The sequence below is a fragment of the Melanerpes formicivorus genome, unplaced genomic scaffold, assembly GCF_026170545.1.
Source record: "Melanerpes formicivorus ecotype bairdi unplaced genomic scaffold, bMelFor1.0.p_v2 SCAF_20, whole genome shotgun sequence".
Taxonomy (NCBI): Eukaryota; Metazoa; Chordata; class Aves; order Piciformes; family Picidae; genus Melanerpes; species Melanerpes formicivorus.
In genome coordinates, this window is record NW_027142372.1 from 1,699,236 (window position 1) to 1,715,866 (window position 16,631).

Sequence of the window (16,631 nt, forward strand, 5' to 3'; positions counted from 1 at the left end):
ACTTACCTAAAATATGTGTGATTGAGGAGAAATATAACTGTGGTATCTGCTAATACACTTAAAATACAACCTTAATGCTCCAGACTGTCATTATAGCTGTAGCTTTGAAGCTACAATCAGAGCTAAGATTACAACTGACTTCAGTGAAAGCAGAATTAGTCGTATGCCTAATGCTTTTGACAGGCTTGCCATCAACCCCCAAGTAAACTCATTGCTGCAAGTTTTAGAAAACCCCACTAGCATGGATCAGCCCCACACTTAGATGGGATTCTGAGACTTTTGTGAAGGGCCTTGCACTGGATTTAGTCCTCTTGAACTTCTGAATGTCTGCATCACATTACCTCTTGTGCCTTCTCTGCAGTGTTTCTGAGTGTGGCCGCCTCTGACATTTGGGTCATTTTGCTTTGGGCTTTCTGTGAAGGTGCTTGTTCTGATAAGGTTTCAGACATGTATGTTTGTTTTGGTCTCCCATTTCTAGGGCACAGGGGAGTGTTCTGATGGGAAGTATCAATAGCATATTGATAGATGGGATTTGAAAAGCGTAAACATCAATAATCAGTTTGGTTTCTTCAGATTTAATTGATAGTGCATTAGCAGATGGGTGTTTCTTCTGTGCCATCTGATCTGTGAGTGTGTGAAAGTGCCATAAATTCAATATCATAGCAGGGAAGTGGCTGTTCAATAAAGCAAAAGAAAATTTCACATCTGAACAAACTGAGTGATAAACTAACACCGAGTTATCAGCAGGTGGGGTGAACTCCTCTAAGAATTCTTTAAAAGTAATGAGATATAGTAAAGAATGGAAATATGTTTCTGTCACTTCAAAAAGAGAATGGCTTTGCTTCTTTTGAAATAGATGTTCCTGTTCACATTTCTTTCATCTACTTGCTTACCCATTTGTGCGGTTCTGTTCTTTTTGGTTCCAGCTGCTTTTAGGTGTTGGGGGGAGGAGGGACAAGCATTTTCACTAATCGTACGGATAGCATATGATGCTTTCTAAAGAGTAGGTTCCTGTTTCTAAGATAATCTTGCTGCTCTAGGTAAAGTTTTGAGCAGGGAAGCTACATAGGCATGTGATACTACTACAAAATTCTGCTAGTGTAATTAAGGTCAGAATTTGACTCATGGATTTTGTGAAGACTTCATCGCCATATTTTGCATGAAAAATATTCACATGGCTGTTGTGGTTTTTATACTGATGCAAAACAGATCAGCACCTACTTAAGGAATCAAAAAGCTCTAATTACTTTGTGAATATTAAGGTATAATGTATACAGCTTCTTACACATACTTCCTACCAGGGCAAGCTTATCTTGTCTGTTACCAGTTCATCTTGTAGCAGACGTGTTGCATGTTTTCTGTGCTGAACAAGGCTGTTTGCTCCCCCCATTCCAAATAAAAATGCTAAAAAAAAGAAAGAAGAATCCAGCTCTTTTGCCCACACTGTAACATCCAATATTGCTGAGTGTTCTGAGGTTTGAAGATGAAAGAAACAAGCCATAAGTTATGGAGTTAGAGCACAATATAAACAAAATGACCTTTGGTATCATGGTTGCCATATTCTGATGAATAAATTGAGTTCATGTTTAACATTCAGATAATATTCCTGGCAGAGCAAAACATTGCCACATTAAATGTTCAGATCAGAAATGTTCAATGCAGACTAAATTAAGTTGGATCTTAGGATAGCAAACTTAAAATGAGTAACATGTGGCAATATTTGATTTAACAAAGAAATATTTCTTTTTCCTTTTTTCTTCCTTTGTTTTTTTTTCTTTTTCTTTCTTTTTTTTTGGGGTTTTTTTTGTTTTTTTTTTTACTGTAAGTTTAAAAGTATAAAGATACACATGCCACAGTGCAGTGCCAGGAACGTTAACTGCTTTTGATCTCTCTTCTCAGATATTAACGTCTCCCCCCAAACACCCCTCCTTGTTTGGCTTCTTAGGAGTTTTCATACCAATAAAGGCACAGAGAACAGCAGTCTTTGCTTCTGTTTCTTCAGCTTGTTTTCTTAGTGTTGCATGATCTACACCCTGGAGAGGTCAATTTTAATCAGCCCCCAGGCACTGCTTAATATTTAAGAGCCAAATATTCAAAGAAGGCCTCAGTTGGATTTTGATTAGTGAGCGTAGGATCATTTCTTGCACTGTTGAGCCTCCCAAACACATGTATATTTTTGCCTGCCAAAGTACAGTACTAAACTCTTTGAAGTGAAGATGTGGTCATCCATGCTACTGACATGTGTGCTCTTTGTTTGCAAATTGGATAGCTACACATCTGTGTGTATCCGCCATTGATGGTGGCTGTACAGCTGCACCTGTATTTGATTGTGGGAATGAAAAGGAAGGCTTGGAACTGGAATTTATTTTTAGAGATGCAGTACCAGTTTTCTGTGAGATCAGTATGGTTCTCAGTTGTTCCTGGTTTACTGGTTCTGCAGTTTGATCTTCTGGGAAGTATTCTGCTCTGTTGAAATATTGGGTTTGCTGGTATTGAGAGTGGGATGTAACTATATTGCTAACATTTTAATAAAAGATATTTTTGCTTCATGGGAGCATTGAATTCACAGAGAAGATGCATAAATCTAGTCAGCCTTGAAAAAGACCATTAGTCATTCAGGCTTAAGCAGTGTTTAAGGGAGCGGGAACTTCATGCACAAGCCTATTTAGATGGCTGTGGAGATTTCTCACTGCTATAATTCCAGTAGGAATGCCAAGCATAAATGTAGAAAAATGGTTTTTGCAAGCCACAAATGTTAGTACTAACATAGAGAACTACATCCAAAATAGTAGTGACTTACATAAGTTTCTGTAGAGCAGCAATATCCAGTACTTTGATGCCACATGTATGTATCACAGAGATGGGGAGATTGCTCAAACATATCCCCAGTTATTACTTTTGCATGTGGTTATATTCTGAAAGATTCAAAATATTTTAGTCAAGATCAGAACTCCATGCCTCTCTTATACAGGAGGAATTGATGCCTGCCTGAAGGATTATTTCAATTCTAACACCAACTATATATGGTGTTAGAGAAACACAATCAATGCTGTCCAAACATGCCTCAAAATTGAAGAAGGGGATTCTCCATGCTACCCTGATTCTATCAAACTTGTGACCAGCTGATATGTAGGTTTAATAATTTTTTTTTTAAATTGTTTTTTGGTGGTTTGGGAAATCCCTTTGTAATCTTCTATGTATAATTCCCAGAAAACCCACTAAGAAAATACGTTAGCATCCAGGACATCCTTGACTGAAACAAAGAATATCTAGGAATCAATGGAAGCAGCAGGACCCCATTCTTCACAGACCTTTCTTCTTGCAGTGTATGCTGTGGGCTACAGTCCTGCCCCATGTGCCAGAAGCAGCAGCTGGCACATAGCCTTTGGCTTCAGTGGGAGCGGAAACAGGCCTGTGATGATTTAAAAAATGGGCAGGTTGGAAGGCAGCAATCAACTAGTAAAAGTTCATAACCATGCAATTATGGCATAGTGACTGTGCAAGCTGAAATTCATTGGCCGTTAGAGGCTCTCCAAGACACATACCAGCCCCTCAAAATGTCTGTATTTATTTTTAATTTATTTCAGTCTTACTGAAGGTTCAGCTTTAGGCATGTCTAACTTATAGTATAAAGCTTCAAAGAGCACACTGCCAAAAGTTTTACTGACTTGCCCAAGAATTCCTCTCTGTGTTCATGTGTGTGTGCGCAAATTCACTCATAGCCTGTAGCACATGCACTTTAACTTTCTAGATCTATTTACTTGAAAAATAGTGGCTTGGCATGTGAGAATCTGGAATATAGCCATTATGAGGAAAAGGAATGCACAGTCATGAACATATCTGCAAACTGATCTTGCTGCCCCAGCTTATTCTGGACACTTTTAGGAGTTGAAAATAATATCTAAAGAATTGTTAGTTTTGAGAAAGGCAAAAGTGGCATCCCCAGTCCTAGAATAGCTTAATATTGTCTTTGTAAAGTGAAGCTAGGTTTGGAAATAGTGTCTTACGGTTGGTAATAAAAGGCATTTGGGAACAGAAATAAAAATAATTAGAATCCTAATAAATAAGAGCAGGAAAGGGTGTTCTTCATGATTACTTTTCTTCTTCGTCTTTCACTCTTTATGAAAGGCTCCAAAATACTAGACTGTACTGTTGGTGTTTAAACTTTCTCAAACTATACAGAGATCTCGAATTACCTTTCAGACACAGAAAATTCATCGGCATCTTGACAGGACAGTCTGTTTTAAAAACCAGGAGATGGAAGAGAAAAAAGCCTTCAGAGTACCTTATCGACCTGTGTTTGGGATAATATATTTTTTGTCTGTTTCTAATGCTGCTTATCCTTTGCAACATCCTGCAACTCATCTGAGAAGTAGCAGGAGAATCAAAGAAAGCAGCTAATAGGTGCTGGCTTACGCAGTTCTGTCTGGGCACCATGCTGTTCCAGCTGCACCTGACTGATGGAATACCAGGATGTGTGGGAGTACCTGTCAGTTGGGTTTACTGTTACATTCACACTTGTAGAAAGAGAATAGAAAGGCTGAAACATTTCTGTCATGTTGTTGATGTTCAGAACCAAAACACAGCTCAGCCACAACAAACCCATACTGGTAATGAATAATGCCTACTGTACAACAGAAGGAAATTGTGTTTATTTTATAGGCCTTAAAGTTATTCTGTCTACTTGGTATGAGACACCCCAGATTCTCAGTAATTTCATTTTATTGTCATTTGTGCTGACTCTCAAGGTCTAGCTTTGGTACTAAAGCAAGCAGGTGACATGCTTTCACTTGGGCATTTGGGATATGTACTATAGAAAACAGCTCTTCTGATACAGAAGGTAATGAAAAGTCTCCCAACACTGAAACAAAAGCATGTTTCTAGAAACAATGACAGCTTGTCAGAGTGAAAAGTAGGATAACTTTTAGTGATGTGAAAGAGCAAACAACATGTGAATTGAAATATGTATGACTTGACTTAGTACTGGAGATATACTTGGTGACTTGGTTTTTTTTGGTTTTGCTGCTTTGTTCAACATTGCAAAGCTGCGTTTGGGTGGCTGTGGGGGTTCTGTGAGAAATTTACACAAATGACTGTATCAGCTGAAAGATGACCATGAGTTAGATTCTGTCACCAAAATCCCTTCGCAATACCAGAAAGCCTGACCCTGGAGAACAGTTTGAAACTTTGATAGAGCAGTTTGAATCACATCAACTCTGAATCTTTAGAGGAGGAATATCTTTAATAGCATTATCAATGTCCTCTTTTGAGAAAATGTTATCAGTAAATTATTGGGGGGCAAAAAAGGCTAGGTTGTTACCAGTTGAAATAGCACTTGTGATAGTACTCCTCTGTTCTTGAAATAGAAACCTGTTTTTATTTAGTGTTTGGCACTACTGAAACAATCTGACTTCTGTCTCTATTGGCTTGAATAGTGACAAACCACTGTTACAATGCTTTATTTGCTTTATTCAGCAAATGTAGTACGAACATGCTGCGTGATACATATACACGTGTGTGTGTATATATATACATAAAATAATTTTTTGAAATTGTGATTATATCAGACTGCTATCTGTCCTGATTGTTTTCTCTGTTGTGTTAACAGATCCTTTTTGTCCCTTCTTGTAACAGACTTATAATGCATTAAGTCAATTTCAAAAAAGTATTCTGCTGAGGTCATGGAACTGTCCTGTGGGCTAAAAGAACAGTTTGTCAGGCTTCCAAAGGTGGTGCTTCAGCAACAGTAACATTTAAATAGAAAAGTGCATATGTGCCATACTCTTTCTCTGAAAGAGGCAGACTGTAAAGGCCTTGCCATCTTAAACCTTTCTCTGTCTAGAGCCCTTCTTTGGTTGATAATGGTTTTGATTCTACCATCCTTTCCCATTTTCTGTTGAGACGAACCATCCCTACACTGAACCCATTAAAATGAATGGAGGCTGAAGTTGGAGCAGGTTTGAGATGCTGACTTTCATAAAAGTATTTTTCCTTTGTTCACCAAGTCCCACAGTACCTTGTGTTCTCAGATCAACCCTGAAGCTTTATAACAGGTTACCTGCTAAGCTGGAAGCTGTTGTAGTAGAGCAGTCAAAATGTACAGCAAATTGGGACTCTCTACAAGCAGAATTTGAGAGCTGTCATCACACTGAAACCTTTGGTTCTCTAAGTCACATTCTATAATGTACAGTTCAATGAACAACATGTTAATGTTCTGTTTTCTAAGTGTTGTTTTGACATTTAAATGTTCAAAAAACATCTTGAGTTAATTAAATGTAGAAGCTTCTAAGTGAATGGATTGTGCTGACAACTCATCATCTAATTACCCATAATTAGGAGTAAAACAACATTAGCTAATAGAAATAATAAATAATTGTGATAGGGAAGAAAATTCAAATGTGCTATCCAGCAGTATGGCAATTTTTCTCCCAAGCAGAGTTCTTACATGAAAGCCCTGAATCTAGTTCTATTTAATCAGGCTGTACATGCACAGGCATTATTTGCTGAGTGTTTTAGGTTAATAAGAGCTGGTCTTGAGAACAGAAAATACTAAATTATGTTTTTAGGCTGATGAAATCCAGAAGCTGGGGCATGCTTGTTGGAACAAAATAATACATACAAAATAGATCAACAGAAGAGACAGATATTTTTGTATCATCTACTAATCTTGTCAACACCATTAAAAGAGGGGGAAAAATCAAAGGAACTAAGTCAGTTTGGTTTGATTTTTATCAGTGTTCTTTGCCCGTTGTTAACTGGCAGATTTTAAACTTGGAGAAATCAAGCATAGGCAAGTTCTCATTGTTTGCTTCTCTTCAGGACAATTGTGGAGACAGTGTTTTCAGTCATATTGCCTGAATGTTAATCACCAGGAGCAGTTTTATTTACGTATGGAAATGTTAAGTGAAAAACATCTGTTTCTTGGTGACCTAGAAAATAACGTAGTTGAAACCCAGTTTTCTTTTTGTGTTTGAAGCTAGGAAAAATTTTGGATTTGTGTACTTTCTTCAGATCTGTAGTTAGCAAAGTGTGTGCCTTACCACAGCCTAAAGAGGCATAGTCTCTTTGCAGGAATGAGTTCCTTACCACAGGCATCACTAGTTGCTGCCAGTCTTTTTATTTGCAGTACTTAATCTGGTCTTAAGAAATTAATTATTTATCCATATCTTAGGAGAGGTGGAACCAATACTTCTGTATTTATTATTACTATATGTGTAATTTTTTTTCCCCGTATCTATTATTTAGTGTGCTTTGGAATGAGAAAATTGAAACAAGCAATGGGTTTTCAAGCAGGTAATGCATTTAGTTATGTATGTTCATCTTAATGTACACTTAATGTTGCATGTGTTTACCATAATTACTTACACAAAGAGAATTAGGAGTAGAAATACAAATGAAAAGCAGCTATAGTTATGGCTAATGCCCAGCATTGGACTACACACAGCCAAATTCTGTAAGCTTTGTTGTGGGAAAGGTACACATAGAAGCGACAGCAACATCAACATGAACACAAGAGAATGGGGATGTAAAAGTACACCTGAGAGGTGCCTATCTAACAGGCAGATTTTAATAAGAGATCTAAATTTGGCATCACCTTTGTTATTTTCATCATTATTCCAATAGTTTTGCTTTTACAAAAAAGGAAGCGTAATTATCATAACGCATTCCCATTGTGAGATTTGAAGACAGCCTTTCCAAGATAATTTTTTACATCCAGAAGTGATCCATAGATACTGCCATGAATATTTATATTTAGTGAATGAAGCAGGAGCATTTGTAAATCCTTACCCTCTTAATTAATGCCAGTCTTCAAGATTGTGTTTCCCAGTGATTGATAATAAAAAGGTTTCTGTGTGGCATGGTATCCTTTGCAGCATGAATCATACAAGACCATAAAATTGTTACCTACATCATTATGGCTGAGTGTATTGTACTAAATGAGAACATACCAGAAAACAAAATGAATGTTTTATGTGTTCTCTCAGCTAGATTCAGGTAGTGCTCAAAATGTAGCACTCAGAATGAATCATATCCCTTAAATGTTTTTTTAACTTTGCATAATTAATTTGAGTTCACATTGTACTGATTGAATACAATTAATTTCATTTCATCTGCCTTTATTTTATCTGCTGACTGAGAGCTTGATTTGGCAGTCACATTGAACTAGAAATGTGTGTGTTTTCCTGATTTCAGTAGTGTTATTTACAGGTGTAAGGATCTATGTAAGCATTGATTAAGCAAGAAATTTTCCAGATCAGCTATAATGGGGTGGGGAGAGTGGGGGTGAAGTAGACTTTCAGCTGTATTGATTTTGGTTTTAAGTCAGCTTGGGGGTGGGTTGAGACCCAGAAATCTTTGGTTAGAAAAACTGCACTAATTGCAATTTCACAATTTCATGCTCACGCACTCCTTTAGGTACTAGACCTCCTGGTCAGATGTCTTGCATGATGCTTTATTGTTTTCTTTCAATCCAAAAGATGAGACACTTGCAACCTGGGAAATGTAGTCAAACTACAAAGTTGTATTTACAACATAAGAGCATAGAGAGTACAGATAATCCAACATAATATTTTGCATGAGATGTATCAGAGCCACAGCACTGGTGACAGCCTCAATGCTTTCTGGAGTCTGATCTTACCTTGGGATCTGTACAACACAAACAGGAATAATCTTACCAAGATGTGACTGGTTGAGGCTGTCCCCTTAAGAAAGGGAATATGGTGGTCAGAAGTTGGTAAACGAAAAGATGTATCTAAACTATGTCTATGGATCTGTCACACAAGATAAGTGAACAACTGAGTAACCACCAAGAATGCTTTTGCCCACAATTGGTACCTGATCAGGTAAAAAACACAGTGCACAATTTTTTAAACAATGCATTCTTGCTAAAGGCATAGCTTTGCTGATCTCATGTGGCTCTTGCATTAAATGACTGTTTCTCCTGCTGTCTTTTCTTCACTTCTGTGTTCATGTAACATCTTTGACTATGAGATGCTGAGAACTGGACTCATCACATTTTTTGATGATTAGGTCAAAAATTTTGTGCTAGAACTGATGAAGATTTTTCTAAGGGTTTTCTAGCCTTTGCAGGATTATTGAGGTAGATCTGAGTCATCACATCTGAGATTTGGCTCAAGTCTGCTGTCTTAGTTCTGTAGAGCCAGTCCCTCAAAATTTCCAGCAGGAGAAAACTGAAAACTTTGCAACCTTGAGGGATTTGTACCACTTCTAATGAGGCAGAGCATCTAAAGGTACAAGTGCTGAATCCTTGAGATAGGATGAGATGAAACCATGAATCCAAATCATGAGTTATACATTACCAATCATCTTCCCTTGGAATTAATTTTGTGCCATGTGTGCTAAGTGAAAAATACTGCCAGTACAACCCTAATATCATCATCTATCACCCATTGCTCCCCTTTTTATTCTGAGCAATAACACACTCTGAACAGCATTCCATTTTATCAAAATTGAATAAATAAAATCCTTCATCCTTTGTGCATAGTTTTGATTCATTTTGCACTGAAACAAAACCAAATCCTCAGAAGTCTGAACACACAGAGAAGGAGCAACTGTGTTCAAAGTAAAATTGTAACATCATAAAATCAGTTTGCCTAATCTGCTGTGTTTGGCTCATAGTGTTGGTGCTCTGTCAAATAGAATGTAAATGTCCCTCTGGCCATAAGGAAACAGGTGTTACAGAAATCCCTCAGATCATTTGCTTGACCTGTTAATTAAGTTTCTCTGTTTACCTATGGAAAACGCTGGGGTTTACTTGGTACTGAGAGTACCCACAGATTTGGATGGTACTGAGAGTACCCACAGATTTGGATTCCTCCTCTTCCAAATTACTTTGACTTAAAGACCTCCTTAATCTTGAAGGGATTGACGAAGAGAGAATTGGAGAATTATATTGGAGATCTAATTTTTGCAGTGTAATCCAATCTGCTATAGCAGAATCCTCTGGACAGAAATTGTTAACTTCCTGTTACTGTAAATGGTTTTTAATAACATCTTGTGTATCATTGTTCTTACTCTTCATTTGGTAGCCAGCAATTTATAATTAGGATATTAGCACAAACTGTGCGATAGTAATTCCTTTGTATTTGTCTTGAATTTGCAAGGAGCAGATTAGTACAGAAGGACTGCTTGTTCCTTTAAAGCAGAGAGAGATTTTAATTACCATATAATTTTCTTCCCTGAGTTTTGTTTTGCCAAACAGAGTAGTAGAGGAGAATGAGAGCTGCTGGGCTTTTGTGAGGAAAGGCAATTTGCAGATTAATGCAGATTCTATGAGTTGCAGCAGAAATACAGGTGCACCTAGGCTGGTATAGGCCTGTTGTAAGCAGAGGGAGGAGATTGTTGGTTGGTTATTTTCCCTGAACCACCTAATTAATTCTTGACAAGCTTTCTGAATTGTTTGTCATATTAAAACAAAGAAACTCCCAAAGGAGAAGTTTACTAGATCTACTGTCAGGAGGAAGCAAAAACTTTGGACTACAAGGTCACCTAAAGAGAGATTTATGCACTGAAGCAATTATCTGGTTTTCCAGCTATATTAGTCCAATGTAATATTTCACGTTTGTCCTCATGCTTTCCTTTGTTTGGCCTTGGACCACTGCAGACAGGGTAGTAGCATTACTGCAAATGTCCAAGTATTCGTTATTCATAATTTCAGGAATGCATTTCAAAGTGGAGGAGTTGCCCTTGCAAGCAGGGTCCTGGGCACAAGGGAGTGCCACAGCCATCGTGGGTGCTGTGGTGACTAAATGGGAATCTCAACAGGCTGGGGAGAAACTGCTAGGTATCAAACTGCTTCTGGTTGACCATGGCAGGGAAAGGGAAACATCTTCTCTTTGTGGGGAGAAAGAAAGTATTCAAACAGGCCGTAGTGGGGGCTGAGGAGGTGGACACAGGAAATTATAAACCTTTTCACCAGAAGCACTTTAAGGAGACAAAAATGAGAAGGCTTTACCAGGGCAGTTGGCAGAGAGGTGTATGGCTGGTTCGTTGGCTCCTGGCTCTGGCAATGGCAGAGAGCTGTTCAGCCTCTCCTAGTTTTAAACTTGGAACCGACAGGGAATTTTCATCTTCACCTGTCTGGAAATGAGAATGGGGGGAATGGATTAAATTAGTATCTCAGCCCCTCATATGTCTAGCATCCAAGCTAAGCAATCAGGTCATGCAGTCCTGTGTAAGAATAGCCATACCTGGTCAGACAAGACATTTGTCTTCTCAATATCTGTCTCAGACAATATCATGGGGAGAGGAAAAAGGAGGGCAAGCCTACAATAAGTGCTTCTTCAGGATGCTCACCCTCATACCTGAGTTTTTTCCTGAGTTTCCTAAGCAAGTCTCAACTTACTAGCCCTGGATGCACGTTTTTCTTGTAAGAATTCATCCTTTTGCTTTCTGAAGCAGTGAAAACCATTACTGTCAGTGCTGTTCTGTCAAGAGAGTTGTGTGGCTTAAATGGGTGTTGTGTGAAGGATGTCTCTATTGGTGACTGTGAGCGTGCTGCACACTTCTAATTGCATTTGGTGTCCCTGGCTCTTGGACTGGGAGGAACCACAGATGCTCAGATCCTACTTGGTCTGGCTGCTGCCTCTTCATTTTATCACACTGATAAGCACCCTCCCCAGAAAAAAAGTCAATATTTGCCCTTTACAGATGTAAAACTAAAACCTCAGTGGGGAGAAAGTAGATGTTTTTATTAGAGCCCAAGAGAAGTGAGGGCCTTTCCTTGGAAAAGGTGTTCCTATTTAAGACTGACTCTTTTCCAGCTACCTATGAACTGGTTTGTCCTGTCCCTTGGAAATTAGAAAAACCAAGGTCCCTCTAAAGGTCTATGTAGACTCTTCTCAAGAATGCAGAAAGTTCAGCTTAGTACCCCTTGTGACTGTCATCTGTACACTTGTGTAAGACTGGAGCTCAGTGGAAATGTGAAAAGTTCCTATTTATTTTTAAATGAAATAAGGTCTCTTCTAATCTTGGCCTATGGATAATAACACTTAAATTGAACTTAGAATATGGCAAATTTTCCTTTTCCTTACTCAATTGTTTGAACATCTTTTCTTTTACCTCACACATCTTTAATGCTTACAAAGAAGGGAGACTTTCTTGTAGCAGACATGCAGAGGTGTCTTTTGTATGAAGTGATTCACCTTCTATTGGGGACAGTCTCAGAGAGGCAAATTGAATTAGGAGGAGGAGAGATTGTAGTTCACAGAAGATTGCACTGTGTTTTAAAAATTAAGGAATTTAATCCCTTGCTAATACATGAAGAGAATTCCCATCAACAGCAATGGAAACTGTGCACATAAAGAAAGAAATTTGGAGTGGTAAAACAGGCTACAGAAATATTATTTTCAATGTATTGACATAGGATTCATAGTATTCTGTAAGCACCTATGCAAACCTAGGACTGTGTTCAGTAGGGTGTTTTTTTATGCAGATGAAGTTGCAACAATTTATTCCTCCTGTATCACTTGGTGGTTTTTTTGGTGTTTTTTTTGGGGTTTTTTTTTTTTTTTTTGTAAAGGTGTGCTACCCTGCCATCAGTCTTGTAATCCAGAGTGTAACCTGACCAAACAGAGGATTTTATCTTGCAGGGAACACTAAGGCTGAGGCACAGGGATCGGCTTTGTCACTCTTACTGATCTGTGGTTGTACAGGGGCTCTCCCCATCGCTGGGAGCTGGGGATCAAAAAAGCTGCCCATTCGCTGCTCCCAGGTGAGAAGCTGCCTGTTTGCTGTACTCTGAGCATTAACTGACACAGTCTAAAGCTCAGCTTTGCTAATTCTTACTTAATTCAGAGTCTCATTATATTTGGTGATGTTTCTTGAGACTGGATCTTGGAGTGAAGTGAATATGACAATTCCAATTTATTCTTCTCTTTTAAAAGGGAAGGCAGGAGGAGAGGAGTGAAATTAAATGACAGTTTCTAACTATTCTCGCTCCAGTGAAGGTTCAGCATAGGAGGGCAAAAAAATATTCCCCTTAAGATAACTTCTCTAATTTAAGTGTTCAGAATTTTTCTCAGTAGTAATATAAAGACAGAAGAAAAGTTTCCTACTTTATTTTTTCTTCCCTCTGGGCGATGAGGGGTTCTAATTACACTAAAACTCCCTAGTATTGACTTTATAATAGCTTCTCTCTGCCTGCGTGGCTGCTGTATTATAGAAGGCTGAAATATCTCAAGTCATTACAATGGGAATAAGCTGGTGTTTGAAGGAGCATCCGAGATTTTCAACTTTGACCAGTGTGGAAGTTTTATGAGAATGACTGTATTTTGTTCAAGTTAATTTCTCTGCTGCTCTTTTCTGTGTTGCCAGCAAAGTGAGTACCATTACAGCACTTTCTTAACAGGAGCATTCTGTGCCAAAGGTTTTAAAGTGTTTTATTTTAATGTCACAGATGATTAAATGCTCTGGTGTGACTGACAAGCTTTAGTAAATTCGTACAAATTAGATATACTAGCTCTTAGTAAAATAGATTTTTCTAAACCTGTTTTGTGTGAGAAGTAGCAGCTAATGATAGTAAAATACATTATGGTTCTGGCAAATCAAAAAAGCCACTTGCAGCTTAGCAGTAGGGATATGACAGCTCTCCATGAGGGGTGAGGCTGTGGACTCCAAATGCAACAGTAACGCCTGTAGGGGTTTGCTGCAATACCATGTTTAGTGTTAAACAAACTGAGCTGGTGCTTCCTCAGGACTAGAATATCCTCCAACTTGCTAGTAGGAGCAAAGCCACTACTCTGCTCTCCTGTCACTTTTGAGGATGGTGGTAGCACTGGAAACACGAGCTGTAGTGGTATAAAAACTGTAAGTAGGCTGGAGTAAAACATCTCTGTTAATGGTGTTGCATGTTTGGGTGAGCATGTAAGATGACACAGACGAGGAGGAAGATGACCAAGGAAATTCATTTAGAACAATTTTTGTTTTCCTTTTTACACCCAGCTGTAGATTTTGCTCAAAATTCTTTTAAAGGCACAGCCTAAACTGTCACAAGGTACTTAGAAGAAGGAAAGGTCTGTTACAGGCCCAAATAAAGCATTCCTGGTATGATTCTTGGGGGAGAAGGGAGAAAGTCCCCAAGGAATCCTTGCCCCAGTGACAGAAGCTGTGCATATGTGTGATAGTAGGTGTTTTGCAGCTAGCAAAGCTGATATGAGCATTTTGCCTGCTAACATATGAAGCAATGGATGGCATCAGGTTTTCCAATCTCCTAACTGACCATTTGTAGAAAGAATCTCAGAAATTCACCAACTTTCAAGGGAATTGAAGCCTAGAGAGCAGTTATGTGATTTTCTGTAGGAGATGGTTTAGGGGACTTATTGCTGTGATCCTGAGTTGGTTCCATATGGTTATAGCTGCATATGTGTGTTGGCAGGAGTATTTAGAATGCTCTTGGTGCTGAGGCAGAGCCACAGTTTGAATCCTCCTGGGCCATAAAGGCAGCTTTACCTGGTGTCTCAGCACCCTGGTGGTGGGGCATGCTGGTGAAAAGGAGGAAAGGGGATGTGCACCTCTACAGCCTCCATATTTTGAATAAAATGCTGTGGCTCTGTCTTTGGCAGGGAGCTGGATTTTGCAGTTAGGTACCACATAAAGTGATGGAGGGTTAGGAGAGAGACCTCAGCTGAGGAGATTATTTTTTCTTTTTTAAAGTGTTGAATCAATCATGTCTGATCTGTACTGCTGTCTTCCATCCTTTGTGTGTGAAAAGTGAAAATAGAAACCCCTCGCAGAGGAAGCCTTTTATTAGTTATTTGTGCTTCATCCAGTCTTAACAGTGACCCCATCTGCAGCCACAATTGCTATACCAATAGTAACATATGGTAGATATGCTTCAGGGTTGAGCATTACTAATAGCAAATTGTTATTATTTTATGTTTGTACATTATTACAGGGTCAGTCATTTATATCTGCTTTTAAAGAGAAGCATTTCCCTTAAAACTAGCACTTTTAAAAGAAGCATTTCAAAGTTAACAGTCTCTGAATCTCCCTTCAGGATGAAATGTAAGGGAGTGCATTTTATCATGAAGATACGATCTAATAATAAGAATAAAAGCTTCTTAAGAAAAAATGTTATTAACAACATTATCTTTTTGATCTATGAAAAGATAAGTGTCCACTAGTGGAGGCAGTACCCTCCTCTTCTTCTCCTATAAACCTTTGTTCTCTTCTGACACATATTAAGCACTAGATGAAAAATTCTGTTTGTCTGTGGTCTAACAATGAAATACCTTGTAGGAAATGAAAAGGTCAAGCTTTCCCTGTCAGCGATTTATTATAAACAGTGCCGCCTTCTTTTATTTCCTGATACTTTGCATTTGGATTAGTGATGATACATCACCAGCTGCTAGATAAAATATGAAGTTGGGAAACTATGGTCAAACATTTCTGCTGAGGAATGACCCTGTAATCAACTCCCAGCACACACAGGTCTCACTTGATTTATCAACACAAATCTGGGATTCTAGAGAAGGATGAATTAGTTTAAAGATATCTAAGAGATAATAGCTAAAGCCAAAAGCACTGTAGGAAAACCGTTTGTCACTGGCCTGCCCTGCCCTCCTTAATTGCAGAAAAATTGAGAGTGGATGCATTCGGCACCTGATATAAATCACTGGTCAAGTAACCAGCAATGTGTCAAGTGGGGGAGTTGCAGACTGTTTGCTTTTACTCTTTGCAGGCAGGATGCTTGCAGTTTTGCCACCAAGAGGTTTTTGAGCCCCTGTGGTTTAATGCACATCTGTCTCTATGATGACTTCACTTTGGCCTTCTGCATGACTTCATGAATTTCGTTGTTCATTGCAGTGTATGATCTGCTGTTTTAAATGCCTTTTTCTGCAGTTTTGCATTTGGGGACCATTTGTCCTTTTTTTAATTTTTCTTTTTTTTAGTTGAGGGTATAACAGAAAAGGAATGTGCAATTGCCCAACACATGCTGCAAATAATCCCTTATTGCAGAACATATTTGAAAGCTTAATGCTCATGGAAACAAGTGTTACCAAAGGAATTAAAATTTCTGCACCCCACATTCATATTCTTATTCTCTAGTTGTCAACTACATTTGCCTCCCCAATAAATGCACATGCTTAACTTCACCAACTTTGCACACAATTTAGGTAGAGCTCAATGCTATTTGATTTCTAGCACCATGTCCATGGTCTATGAAGTTAAGCACAGGCATGTGCACAAATTCACATGAACCGTCTGCTATGAGCATCTTGCCTTCCAGTGCACATCAGGGAACAATTAGAAATTAATTCAGTCCATGTAATCTGTACATTTGAAAAAAAGCTGTGAGAGAATACTAACACATTTTTCTCTCCCTCAATGTAATTGTGATTGTGAGATTTTTCAGAGATACTGTCCAAAGCATGCATAATTGTGCATTCCTATGCCAATATTTATTCTTGTACCATGTGACTGTGCTTGTGCATCCTTTTGCCTATGTAATGTAAAAATAGTTCTGCAGTCTAAGTAAAAAGCCACTTGATTGCTTCTCTGTTTGCTTCGTTGTCACTTGGATCACATCACAGTGAACATGGTGGAAAATCCATTGTAATCCTGTAAATGAATCAGAGTATTACAAATTCCCTCAATCAAGCAGGTAGGAG